Raw genomic sequence first — 12,551 nt, 5'->3', positions numbered from 1 at the left:
ATCCCATCTTGTTTCATTGATTCTTCTCCTACCCACTTAAGCCCCCATGTTGCATCACCACTTCCTCATATCAGGGAGATCATATGATAGTTGTCTTTCTCTGCTTGACTTATTTTGCTAAGCATGATACGCTCTAGTTCCATCCATGTTGTCACAAATGGCAAGATTTCATTTCTTTTGATGGCTGCGTAGTATTCCATTGTGTATATATACCACATCTTCTTGATCCATTCATCTGTTGATGGACATCTAGGTTCTTTCCATAGTTTGGCTATTGTGGACATTGCTGCTATAAACATTCGGGTGCACGTGCCCCTTTGGATCACTACGTTTGTATCTTTAGGGTAAATACCCAATAGTGCAATTGCTGGGTCATAGGGCAGTTCTATTTTCAACATTTTGAGGAACCTCCATGCTGTTTTCCAGAGTGGGGCCTTTATTTAACAGTTGCTGAGATGAATGACAGTTATGTTTTATTTTATTTTATTTTATTTTTTTAAAAGATTTTATTTATTTATTTGACAGACAGAGATCACAAGTAGGCAGAGAGAGAGGGGGAAGCAGTCTCCCTGGCTGAGCAGAGAGCCTGATGTGGGACTCAATCCCAGGACCCTGGGATCATGACCTGAGCCGAAGGCAGAGGCTTTAACCCACTGAGCCACCCAGGCGCCCCAAGTTATGTTTGATTTTAATCTCAAATCATTAGTGCCTCTTTATTTTCTTTCAGAGGAGAAAACAGTCCGATCTAGAAGGAAAGACATTCTGTGTTTTTATTTATTTTTCTGAGATAATGTAATGTAAATTGTCCTTTTATGACCGAGTTATTGTTAGACATTGGGATCATTTTCGTTTGTTGCCCCCAATGTATGGGCTGCGCTGCTTTCAAACTGATGAATTTCTAATTTTTTCAAATTAAACAAGTAAAAATTTAAGTTAAAAAAAACAAAAGACCGATCATCATTTATGCTCTTTTGCTCTTGATGTCACAGAGCATGTTAGATGAATAAACTCTGGCCATAAACCGCTCTGTAAAAGAATGATCCAGAAGAGCTGGACTCTGAATGTGAGGAAGTTTTCAAGACCTCGTGCAATTAATTTGGCTTATCAGTTTCTTTCTATGTGTTTTTGTTGATGTATTTCTTTTCTTTTTCTTTCTTTTTTTTTTTTTTTAAGATTTTGTTTATTTGACAGACATCACAAGGAGGCAGAGAGGCAGGCTGAGAGAGAAGGGGAAACAGGCTCCCCACCGAGCTGAGAGCACGATGTGGGGCTCGATCCCAGGACCCTGAGATCATGACCTGAGCCAAAGGCAGAGGCTTAACCCACTGAGCCACCCAGGTGCCCCGATGTATTTCTTTTTATGCCCAAGAGTGATACATGATTTTTTAAAAATGTCTAACTAAATGGAATGGAGATTTTCTGATGAAAATAAAAAGTGCTGTGATGAAAACTGTAGTTCCCACTATATTGGGAACTTTATCTACTTCATTCCATTTGGATCTACTACATAGTTTGTGAACTAAGTGCCATGAACTCCATTTTATAGATAGGTAAACAAAGTGAACTTGTCCCAAGTTACAAAGATAGTAAGTGGTGCCTGAGCCAGGATTTGCAGCCAGGAGTAGCAGATTGCAAAGTGTCACTGGGACTTTCCATGACTCGTCCCCAGCATAGCCCAAAGCCACATCCCTGATGCTTTTGCTCCCTGCAGATGCTGGGCAGGGAGAACCTGAACCCCAGGAAATATGCACATCTGGCAGCCAGTGCTTAGAACGCACCAAGCAATGAAATATGTGTGCTGTGTACGTTTGGAGGAAAGACGTCTATTCAGAAAGCTGGGACCTCAGAGGACCCCTGAGAGTGCAAGGGAAACTGAGGCCCAGAGAAGCCACAGGCATTGCCTGCTAGCATCTGCGAGTGTGTTCCAGGCCTCCTGACTTTTCTGACTCCTGGGGTTTCCCTTCTCCTTCTTCACAGCCGAAGACCAGCAGTGGAAAATCCAGATCTTGGATTAGGGAAAATTACAAAAGTCAGAAGGTAGGAACAGATGAAAGAAAATTTTAAGTGACTAAAAGGAGAAAATCAGGTCCCACAATTGATCTAGTGAGGGCGCTAATGGGACTATTTTGGAGGATTCACCCAAAATAGTTCACCACTGCAGAGCTGTAAAAGGAGAGCTGGTTGGGGCGCCTGGGTGGCTCAGTGGGTTAAAGCCTCTGCCTTCGGCTCAGGTCATGATCCCAGGGTCCTGGGATTGAGTCCCACATCAGGCTCTCTGCTCAGCGGGGAGCCTGCTTCCCTTCCTCTCTCTGCCTGCCTCTCTGTCTACTTGTGATCTCTGTCTGTCAAATAAATAAATAAAATCTAAAAAAAGGAGGAGAGCTGGTGATATTCTTTGCATTTCTGGGTCTGGAGAAGCAGTCATGCCTAGGAGGGCCCTGCAGTGAGGATGGGAGAGGGTCTGATTTCTGGCTTAATTCTCATTGAGATCAGCAATTCTCATTGAGGTCAGTATTCAGCAGATGGGAGCTCCCGTGTGTCAGGCACTCCAAGCCCAGACAGAAATAACAGCAACAATGACAATAATAATAATAGTAACAGTAGTTAATCTTGGTAACTGAGTGTTACCGTACACCCGAGTGTTAGGGGTCACACAGCTAAGGGCTCTTCTTATATTGTGAAGGATTGGGATAGATTCGAAACAAGAGAACAGCAAGATCAGATGTTGATTAGGGAGTCACGTTCAAGGAAGCTTCCAGGTGGTTTTTCAGATTTGTGTCTAAACACTGCCTGTCCCACAGTTCTTGCATCAGTAGAGCTGAAGCTCAGACTGGTGTAATTAACTTGCTCAGGATCCCAGGATTAAAAGACAGGGATGCAGGGATTTGCATAAGAAATGTAATTCTGCATTCCAGGACCCCTGTTGTCTCTTAGGTTGAAAACCATTTATTGTGGCTGCCCTTGTCAAACTGTAGCCCAACAGGGAGGCTCAGAGAAGAGTCCTCAGACCCAAGCATTAGAAATATGCATATTTTTACATAACCAAACATTTAAAGATTTTCTAAAATAAAATCTGCTGGTGAGCAGCCCACCTCTCAAAAGTATCACAGCTGGGGGGCACCTGGGTGGCTCAGTTGGTTCAGCGTCTGACTCTGGTTTCCACTCAGGTCGTGATTTCAGGGTCCTGAGATTGAGCCCTGCAACAGGCTCTGTGCTCAGTGGAGAGTCTGCTTGTCCTCTCTCTCTCTCTCTCTTTCTCTGCCCCTCCCCCCACTGATGCTCTCTCTCTTTCTTAAATAAAAAAATCCCCCCCCTTAAAAAAAAAAAAAGATTTTATTTACTTGACAGAGAGAGACAGTGAGAGAGGGAATAGAGGCAGGGGAAGTGAGAGAGGAAGAAGCAGGCCCTCCCGAGGAGCAGGGAGCCGGATTCTGGGCTTGATCCCATGACCTGAGCCAAAGACTGTTGCTTAATGAACTGAGCCACCCAGGCTCCCCACAAATGAATAAATAAATCTTAAAAAAAAAAAAAAAATCCCAAAAAACCCCTACCACAGCCATCGCTGACTGAACTCAAGTTAATGCAACTGATCTGGGTTTTTATTGGGACCAGCATATTTTGCGCCCGTAGGGAAGGAACACACCCCCGTCTGAAGTGTGCGGAAGCACAGCAAACCCAGCTCAATTCCAGAAGTCGGAGAGTTTGTCCGAAGAGGCAGTGTTATGGCTTCTGTGCTAGTAATACTACCATTACTGGATAATACCTTTTATTCCTGATTACGAAGGCCACCCCCACTCGTGTCCCGTTTGAGCAACTCAGAAGATAAGAAACCCTGAAGCTCACGGGTTGAATCCTAGGACCCAAAGGTCATGTAACTGAGACCATGCCTTGTTCATGGGAGTGATGTTTTCTTGAGAAATGTCACCCACCAGGCTAACGTTGGATGGCTGGAAAGCTGCATTTGCCTAGAATTCTGTTAAAAAAAAAGAGCATTAGCACAGGACAGCCTAGGGCTGTGGGCTGAGAGCACTTGACATCAAGGTCACACATTTGTGGTTTTGAAGAAGTAGTGCCTTCCTGAGGATTCACTGGTCCGGGGTGCTGGTGCTTCATCCCTGCTGGGACATCACGTGCCCTGCCCTGCTCCTGATCCTGCTCTGCACGTACTCTCTCTTATGGCACAGACGACCCAGTGTGAGTGAGGGCTGTCACCGCGAGGCCACCATGAATCGGTGCACTGGGGGTGAGGCATGCAGCACTCCAGGAGGTGGTGCTGAACCCAAAGGCTGGGGGGAGAGGTGGTAGGGTGTGGGAGCTTAAGTCTACGTTCTAGTGGTGATTGTCTCCACTTACTAGTGCTGGTTGTCTCCACTTACTAGTAGTGCTGGTTGTTTCGGCAAATCAGTGAACCTCTCTGAGCCTCGGTCTCTTCCTAGGTGGAGTGGGGATAAGAACAGCCCCTGCCACGAAGGAGAGTATCCAAAGAGTTCTGCATGTGTAGGACCTCACTTGGAGGGACAAGTTCTCATGCTCGGCCCGTGCTGTAAGGATGATACTAGAGGTCCTGAATGGGGAGGCAGGGCCTTCGTTCGGTTGACTTTGGGTCTCCTCCTGCTAGGGAGATGGAAGATGCCTGCCTCTTGGTCAGGTGGTTGCACTGGTTAGGAGAGACCGAGCCAGTATACCTCCCACTTTTGGGAGCTTAACCCAAAAGTGAATGTCTAGCCAGTGTGTGTGGGGAGCGGGGGTGGCACTTCTTTAGCCCGTTCCCACCTTGTAGACTGTCATCTGGAAGACACAGTTTCGAGGATTATAGCAAAAGGGGAGAGGGGTCTGGAGATGGTTGGGATGAATTTTAAATAGTTTGCCAGACAGAACCCAGCCACATAGGCTCTCCCCAAATGCAAGAACCTCAGGAATAAAAGGCACAGGGGGAGCCCCTCTCCCACAGGAGCCGCCCTGTTCTAGAACTTGCTTATCGTATTATTGCCAAGAGAGACCACACTGATGGTGATTTTGATTAGGTGACTTTCTAGAGGTTGGTTTCTGGGGAAAAGCGTGACCTGACTTTGGGGATCCGTTTAAAGAACAGCCATTCTGTAGCACTCTGGACATCTTACATCTGTCCGCATACCCCTCACCATGATTTTAGGAGGGTCAGGAGACTACAGAGGAAGAGGATGTGCTGCTTTCCTTTTTCCCCAGGAAAAGTGTTTCCTGGTACTCTCCTGCAGCCAATCTTCCTTAACCCTATGCTTGCAGTCACGATGCTACTTAGAGCTAAAACACACTAATGCAGGTTATTGATGACCCAGCTTGTCAAACAAAGGTTCCATTTCTCCTGATAGATTGGTTTCTAAGGTAGGGTGGCAGAACGCATTTTAAATAAAGCCCTGTGGAAAAAACCTGTTTAATTCCTTGAGGTTTTAATGCCTAAATGGTTAGCCATTCTTTATCTGGGCCCTGCATGTGACCAGAACCCGCAGGCCCACGTGAGATAAAATAGATACAAATTTATAGGAGAATTATTCAGGGGCGCTTGGGTGGCCCAGTTGTTAAGCATTTGGCTCAGGTCATAATCCCAGGGTCCTGGGATCGAGCCCTGTATCAGGCTCCCCACATGGCAGGGAGCCTGATTCTCCCTCTCCCACTCCCCTTGATTGTGTTCCCTCTCTCAATGTGTCTCTCTGTCAAATAAGTAAGTAAATAAATCTTTAAAAAAAGAATTATTCATAAAATATCCTATGGATTGATCACACTAGACTGGCTTATCTTTCCCACTAAACATCTTGAGGGAAGGGTCCAGATGGCACTTGCCTGTCCCTCGCCATGGGCCTAGCTACCTAATCCAATGTTAGGCACGAAATGTATATTTTAGAATGGTGATTATTGTAAAATAACGAAGTTTAAATATAGCGGTTGATTTGATTCCCGGCTGTCTCCAAGAATTCAAAAAAGCAGTGATCCTTCTTATAAATATTTATCTTTTTCTCCTGCATTCTAAATGCTTCACTGGTTTCCATTAGGCATGCACTTTGCATGGCTTCTTCTAAAACATGACCCCGGTTGGCTATCCTTGCTTAATCATGAAGAGGGGCCCCGGCTGGCACATGGGTTTATTTATTTCGTGGTCACTCTCAAGTATTTCGTAAGCTGGGGTGGCAGCTCCCGGCTGTAACAGGAGGGGAACCTGAGTGCCGGCTAGCTTTGTGACTGCATGAGGGAATGATTAGATAGCCTTTGGTCATTTCCACTTCTCCACATATGACTACTTCTTCAGTATGTGACCTCACCAAGAGCTCACAGCAAAGAGGCTACCGGTGGTCTGTGTTCAGTTTTCTAGAACCCCCATGGTGGCAGTGGAGGGGAATTCTGTAGAATTCAGGTCATCCTGCCTTACTTCTCCATCCCATCATAAAACAATAACTTAAACCTTCCATGTTTCACAAGGTTTACATTAATGTGGTTTTCTTAACCCGAATTCCTCCTCGTTCATTCTTTCCACAAGTATTTACAGAAAAGCTACTATGTACACAGGCCTTGGCTGTGGAATGTAGAGGGGCTGTCTGACCACTGTCCCTTTAAATCAGCCCATGGCCGCAGCGGTGGCCCTGGGGACAGAGAGTACTCCAGGCTGTGCCCTGCACACTCCCATTAGGACCTTCTTCTGTGCATCTCTGGACCCTTACTTCCAAGTCTCCTCTCCTTTTCACCCTGTTTGCATCAGTGACCCGGTTTGGGGCTGTCTTCCTGGCTCTGAACTGTATGTGGAGGCTCTGAGAGGCTGGAGAAGAGGAGCCAAGCTAAGAGGCCCTCTCAGTCTGGCTTCCCCTTGAAGCAGGCCTTGAGCAACGATTTCAATGTAAGTACTTCATTTGGGGGGTGGCCCTGGGAAGCACTGGTAGGGGAGTAGGAGGTGCATTGTTGGGGAGGCAGCCAGTCCACGGTATATTATCAATCAAATCAGCCCTGTGGATAAGAGTTTACCATTGTCAGAGCATGAACTCTGACTCAGTTATCCTGCCCATTAGGTGGGGGGGCAAGGGGGCTGGGTTTTTCTATCTCTCAGAAGTCATGAATGAGGGCTGTTGGGGTGTGGAGGGAATAATGCCCAGCTCTTGAGACTTGCTGTGCTCCTAGCTCAGGCAGCGTCTACCCTCTACCATGGGGACCTGGAGTGAAAAGCCATACATATCTGAGTAAAGCTGGACTCAGTAAAGCTGAGTAAACCAGGAGGGCTTTGCTAGAGCCCAGAGAATTACCTCCGTTTCAAACTTGAAAATCTCAGGGCAACCTGAAGCACAAGTTCAGCTTTTCCAGTGACTTCTACCTACAATTTCATTCTTGGTGGCAGATGCTGTCAAGGGCGCAACCCTTTGCTAATAGAGTTGGAGAAAGTTTGTCAGTTTTGGTGATGGATGTTGATATGTAAGAGTAAGAGTTAGCTTTGGTGTACGTTAGGGCATCAGAAAGTATTTTAAGCAATTGGTTTCTTGTGTGTGCTTGTTAGTTATTACAGAGTTCCTTGTTTAAAAAATGTACAGCTATGCTGAGACATTCCTGCATTGTGGAGAGTACATAGGTCCGGGTAAAATGGGTGTGTATATATATATATTTTTTAAATGGGTGTATATTTAATGCAGTGAATGACATTATTATTTAAACATATAGAACTCTAAGTTGTAGTAGCATAATAGTGATTGCCTAAATCCAAATTTTTGTATACCTTTTCCCCCAAATCCCTCAAAATCAACAAACAGAGCAAATAAAAGCATCTTTTACACATGCCTCTAGTATTACTAGGAGGCGTCATTTTACAAACTTCAAGTTATCTGTTACAGAGGGAGAAAAACACCCAAGTCCAGCCCGACACCTCTGGCGCCCACCCGTCAGGAGCACTGGATAGACAGTGAAGAACAAGTAAAGAATAGGACAGGAACTGAGGAGCCTGGGGTGATGCAGCCCATCCAACATCACCTCTAGAAAGTCAAGTCCCATGCCGAGTGTAAATACTTAAATGCTGGTGGGACCCATAGGGGTAGTCCTGGGAATGATGAGGCTTCAAGACAGAAGCGGGAAACTTGAAAGGGCACTTACTGCTTGGAGACTGGACGATGTGGAGAGAGAATGAAAGGGATAAAATTAAGAGCCCCCCAGAGATAAAAAGGAATCAAAATCAGAAGAGACCCTCCCCACCAAAACTGTTTCCTGTTTCCTAAGGAAACTGCACTTTACCACGTCAACAGCAGAGGGCGGGTTTGAACCAACAAACTAAGGTAACCACCCAAAGCCCTGTTTCTGTCTCCATGAACTCATTGCTGGTCCAGAAAGGAAGTATTGTCAGAGGAGGAGAAGACAGAAGACAACATGCAAGCAAAGCTGCAGTCAGACGAAAATAGTTTGAGAATCAAAATATTTCAGAGGATGAATTATCACTCTGTCTAAAAGCACGCAAGCATACACACACACACACACACACACACACACCCCAAAGTAGAAGAAAACGGTACAGTGTTTAGCATTAATTATCCTGAGACAAGCATTTTCACATTTCACATATATATTCATATGTATTTTTCTACATATATATCCATATATGTGTGTGTGTATATGTGTGTGTATACATACATATTATATTTTGTGTGTTTGTGTGTGAATGTATATATATATTCCGAATCAAAAATTTGAAAAATCAGAACTAAAATGGACAAAACCTTGGAAGATGTGAAATGAGAGTTGGCTGAACTTGAGAGAGGAGATGAATTTCGGTTTGCAGATACTAACTGGACAGCAGACTGACCTTTGTGAGTTACCCCTGTCCATCATCCATGGTTCTTTCTTTCCTGAGCTCCAGGACAAAGCAAGTATCCCTTGCCCATAACTACTCTCTTCCAATGGGAAACATTTTGTCAGGCCAATCTTGTTGATAGTTTTAACTTTCCAAGTTCTCCATTAAATGCCACTCTAGGAAATTCCCAAATATTTTCCAAGGGTGATTGGATTTAAGTGGTATTTATTAAATAGATGAAACCTTTGAAGGACAGCATCATCTGTCTTGATAAAATGTCAGATTTTCAGAGATAACAGACATTTCAGAGATGTTTCTAAATTGCAATGAATGATCACAATAAATATGCCATATTTTACAGTTCACAAAGTAATTTCTGTATACTATGTTTATCTTTAAAGTTGCATGTTTAAACAGATGGTGATGGTTTCTTCCCCTCCTCTTTGTAACCAGAACCAGATTAGAAATGCTTTCTCTTGGTTTACATATCTGAAAAATGAGAGTGGCATGGGTTCCATCATACATGACATTTGCAGTACATGGCTAACTTAAGACTGTGGGACACATTGTATTTTTCCAGAGATGGCTACGTCATTGCCCAACCCGCGTGTTCTCTTAGCCAGCTCTCCATCAAGAGGGAAATCTGATCCCTTTCCTGTGTATCTGGATACATTTGTGTCTCACTTGTAACAGTAGAATGTGGCACGAATAATACTGCATTACTTCTGAGGATAATTTGGAAGAGATAAAGCAGGTTCCACTTTGCTTTCTGGAACATGCTTGCTGGAGCCCTGAGCTGCCATTTAAGTAGTTATACCTGTCCACAGCCACCATGCTGTGAGGAAGCCCAAACTAGCCCCTGGGAAGAGACCACATGGTCTGAAACTTTAGGAAGTTAGTTGACTCTAGGCCAGTCTCAGGCTGTGCCAGCTGTGCCTCACACCCCCCACCCCCACCCCACCGCCCTTTGTTCTAGTTCCAACAAACATCTGGCTGCAACCACATTCAGAACTTTGGGCCAGAACTGCCCAGCCAAAACCTGCCTGATTTCCAGATGCTCCGAAACCATAAAGGTAATAAAATATTGTGTTTTAAGTCAGTAAGTCTTGTGGTGATTTATTATGTTGTAAGAGCTAATGATTATGAACAAAGCCTCAAGGAACAAGGACTTTTTCTATGCCTAATACTCTTTGCAGTGGCTTTGTTTTGGATAATTTTTAGAGACAGTTGATAGACTAGAACATAGACTAGAACACCTCTTTAGATTTTGCATATAAACTAACCTATCCATTGAGAAACAATCGAGCTCTTTTTTCAGGTAATTATCTTTTGTAGTTGCAGAGCTTTCCCTGTTGCTTTTGGTAGAAGTAAGTGATAGGACAGAATGCTGGAGAGAACTGTTTACTTTGTTCTGGAAGGGGATAAAACCTTAAGAATGCAGGAATTAAGAACATGGCGGCCATTTTCAAGGTTTTCTGATGAGGCCCAAGTTCAGTAGCTTTCCTGTTGACCACATGGTGAGCATACCTGTCCAGGCGGCTTAGGCAATAGTAAAGAGAAGTGACCTCAAACAGAGGGCTGGGGCAGGAAGATTTGATTCCTAATGATATAGTGGCTGTGTTACGGAGTCAGACAGTCTGGTTTGGATGCTGGCTCCCTTGCATAATGGTGGTGTGGCCATTGGGTAAATAGCCCATTTTGCTGTGTCCCTGTTACCTCATCTGTTGCTACAAAGGTTGTCACAAGGATCGAGTGAAGTAGTACCTGGGAATGGCTAATACAATGTCAGGCATATAGTTAGTACTCAGTGCTCTCAGGATTTTAACTTCAGATCCACAGACCTAGATCTAGTGAAGGGGAGAATAAAACATGGGAACTAAGAACCATCCAGAGATTAATGTTTGACTCAAATGTGTGTTTAGTGGCAGCCACAGTACTGCCCGTGTGGTAGACTAGGATTAAAAGGCAACCACCTTGGAGGGCCTGGGTGGCACAGTCAGTTGAGCATCTGACTCTTGGTTTCAACTCAGGTGGTGATCTTGGGATCATGGGTTTGAGTCCTGTGTGGGGCTCCATGCTTAGCGCTGAACCTGCTAAGGTTTCTCTCTCCTTCTCCCTCTGCCCTTTCCCCACACTCTCTCTTGCTCTCTCTCTCAAATAAATAAATAAATCATTTAAAAAAGAAGGTCAATCACCTTAACCATCCATTTTATATGAGCACTGAGACATGGAAGAAGAAATGAAAGTTATTAAAATTAGAAAAGAATAATTAGAAGTGTCATTCAGAGATTAATATACTAGCAACAGTTAGAAAAGTTAACAAAGCATATGGTTTGCTGTGTAAAAAGTACCATGAAAAATATCTAGGAAAAAAATTTAACAGCAGGTGTGCATGAATGCTGCACCAAAAAGTACAAAACATTGGGAAAAATTAAAATTAAGATCTTAAAAAAATAAAAGCATATACCATGTTCATGAATTTGGAATACTCAATATTTTAAAGATGTCAGTTCTCCCTTAAATGACATATAGATTATTTGAAATTTTAATTAGTGTTCCAGTAGGGGTTTTTCCTATAAAAGTTGAAAAGTTGATTACAAAATTTAAATGGAACTGAAAAGTAATTATAATACACAAGGAAATATTTAAGAATAACAACAAATCTGGAGGTTTCATATTACCAGTTTTAAGACTTGCTCTAAGCCTAGGTAATTGAAATTGTAGCATTGAAACAGGGATAGATAAATCAATGGAACAGAAATGAGAGTCCAGAGACAAACCTACAGATATATAGTCACTTGACTTACAAGAAAGGTTATCCTACAATTAAGTGAGGGAGAGGAGAGTCTTTTCCATAGTTGATGTGAGGTCACTTGTAGGCTTGTAAGGAAAAAAATTAAGCTTGATCTCCATGCCATACACAAAAATTATTTCAGGATGGATTATAAACTTAAAACTATCAACAGCCTAGAAGAAAACATAAGAGAATATCTTGGTGACTTTTGAGAAGGCAAAACTTTTTAAAAACAGAACTGATAATAAAAGAAAAAGATGGATAAATTTGACTTCATTAAAATTACTTTTGTTCATTCAAAATGCCCTTAAAAGAGTAAAAAATGCAAGCCACAAACTTTGAAAAGGTACTTTTTTCGCGGCGGGGAGAGGGGGGGAAGATATTTGCAATCTGTGCATCCAATCAAGGACTCTAGTCCAGAAGTATGTGTATATGTATTAGACAACTCACTTTAAGAATGGACAAGAAGTGTGCCTGGGTGGCTAGTTGGTTAAGCTGCTGCTTTAGGCTCAGAGCATGATCCCAGGGTCCTGGGATAGGGCTCTATATTGGGCTACCTGCTCAGCAGGGAGTCTGCTTCTCCCTCTCGCTCTGTCTGCTATTCCCCTTGCTTGTGCGTGCGCTCTCTCTCTCTCTCAGTCTCTGTCAAATAAATAAATAAAATCTTAAAAAAAAAATAGACAAGAGACTTGAGCAGACACTTTCTAAAGGAGGGTATCAGAATGTCTACTAAACACATGAAAAAATAATGTTCAGCCAGAGAGGGTCTCATCTCAACCAAATGCTGTTCTCACCAGAGAAATCAAAATAGCAGAATAGTAGATCATGATACACCCACCAAGATGGCTGAAATTAAAATGACTGACAACATACCAACTGTTAATGACAATGTAGAGAATTTTAACTCTCTTACGTTGCAGGAGAGAATATAGGTTGGTACAAGATTTCTGAAAGAGCGTTTGGCTGTAG

General features: G+C 43.4%; 1 protein-coding gene across 7 annotated transcripts in view; it reads left to right on the top strand.

Moving 5' to 3' along the window:
* RIN2 (Ras and Rab interactor 2) overlaps window positions 1-12,551 on the top strand; it is a 221,917-nt gene that overhangs the window by 19,560 nt on the left and 189,806 nt on the right. For 5 of the 7 annotated variants that reach the window (XM_059406454.1, XM_059406457.1, XM_059406462.1 and 2 more), the window contains 2 exons: window positions 6,728-6,862; window positions 9,765-9,861. The exons of the other annotated variants lie outside the window; for them this stretch is intronic. The gene's annotated coding sequence lies outside the window, so the exon portion shown is untranslated. Of the gene's footprint in view, window positions 1-6,727; window positions 6,863-9,764; window positions 9,862-12,551 lie in introns of those variants that run through there. 7 annotated transcript variants of the gene reach the window in all.

This window comes from Mustela nigripes, chromosome 7, assembly GCF_022355385.1.
Source record: "Mustela nigripes isolate SB6536 chromosome 7, MUSNIG.SB6536, whole genome shotgun sequence".
In the NCBI taxonomy this organism is placed as follows: domain Eukaryota; kingdom Metazoa; phylum Chordata; class Mammalia; order Carnivora; family Mustelidae; genus Mustela; species Mustela nigripes.
The sequence above is the reverse complement of the archived record's forward strand: the minus strand, read 5'-3'. Positions and strand labels throughout refer to the sequence as shown.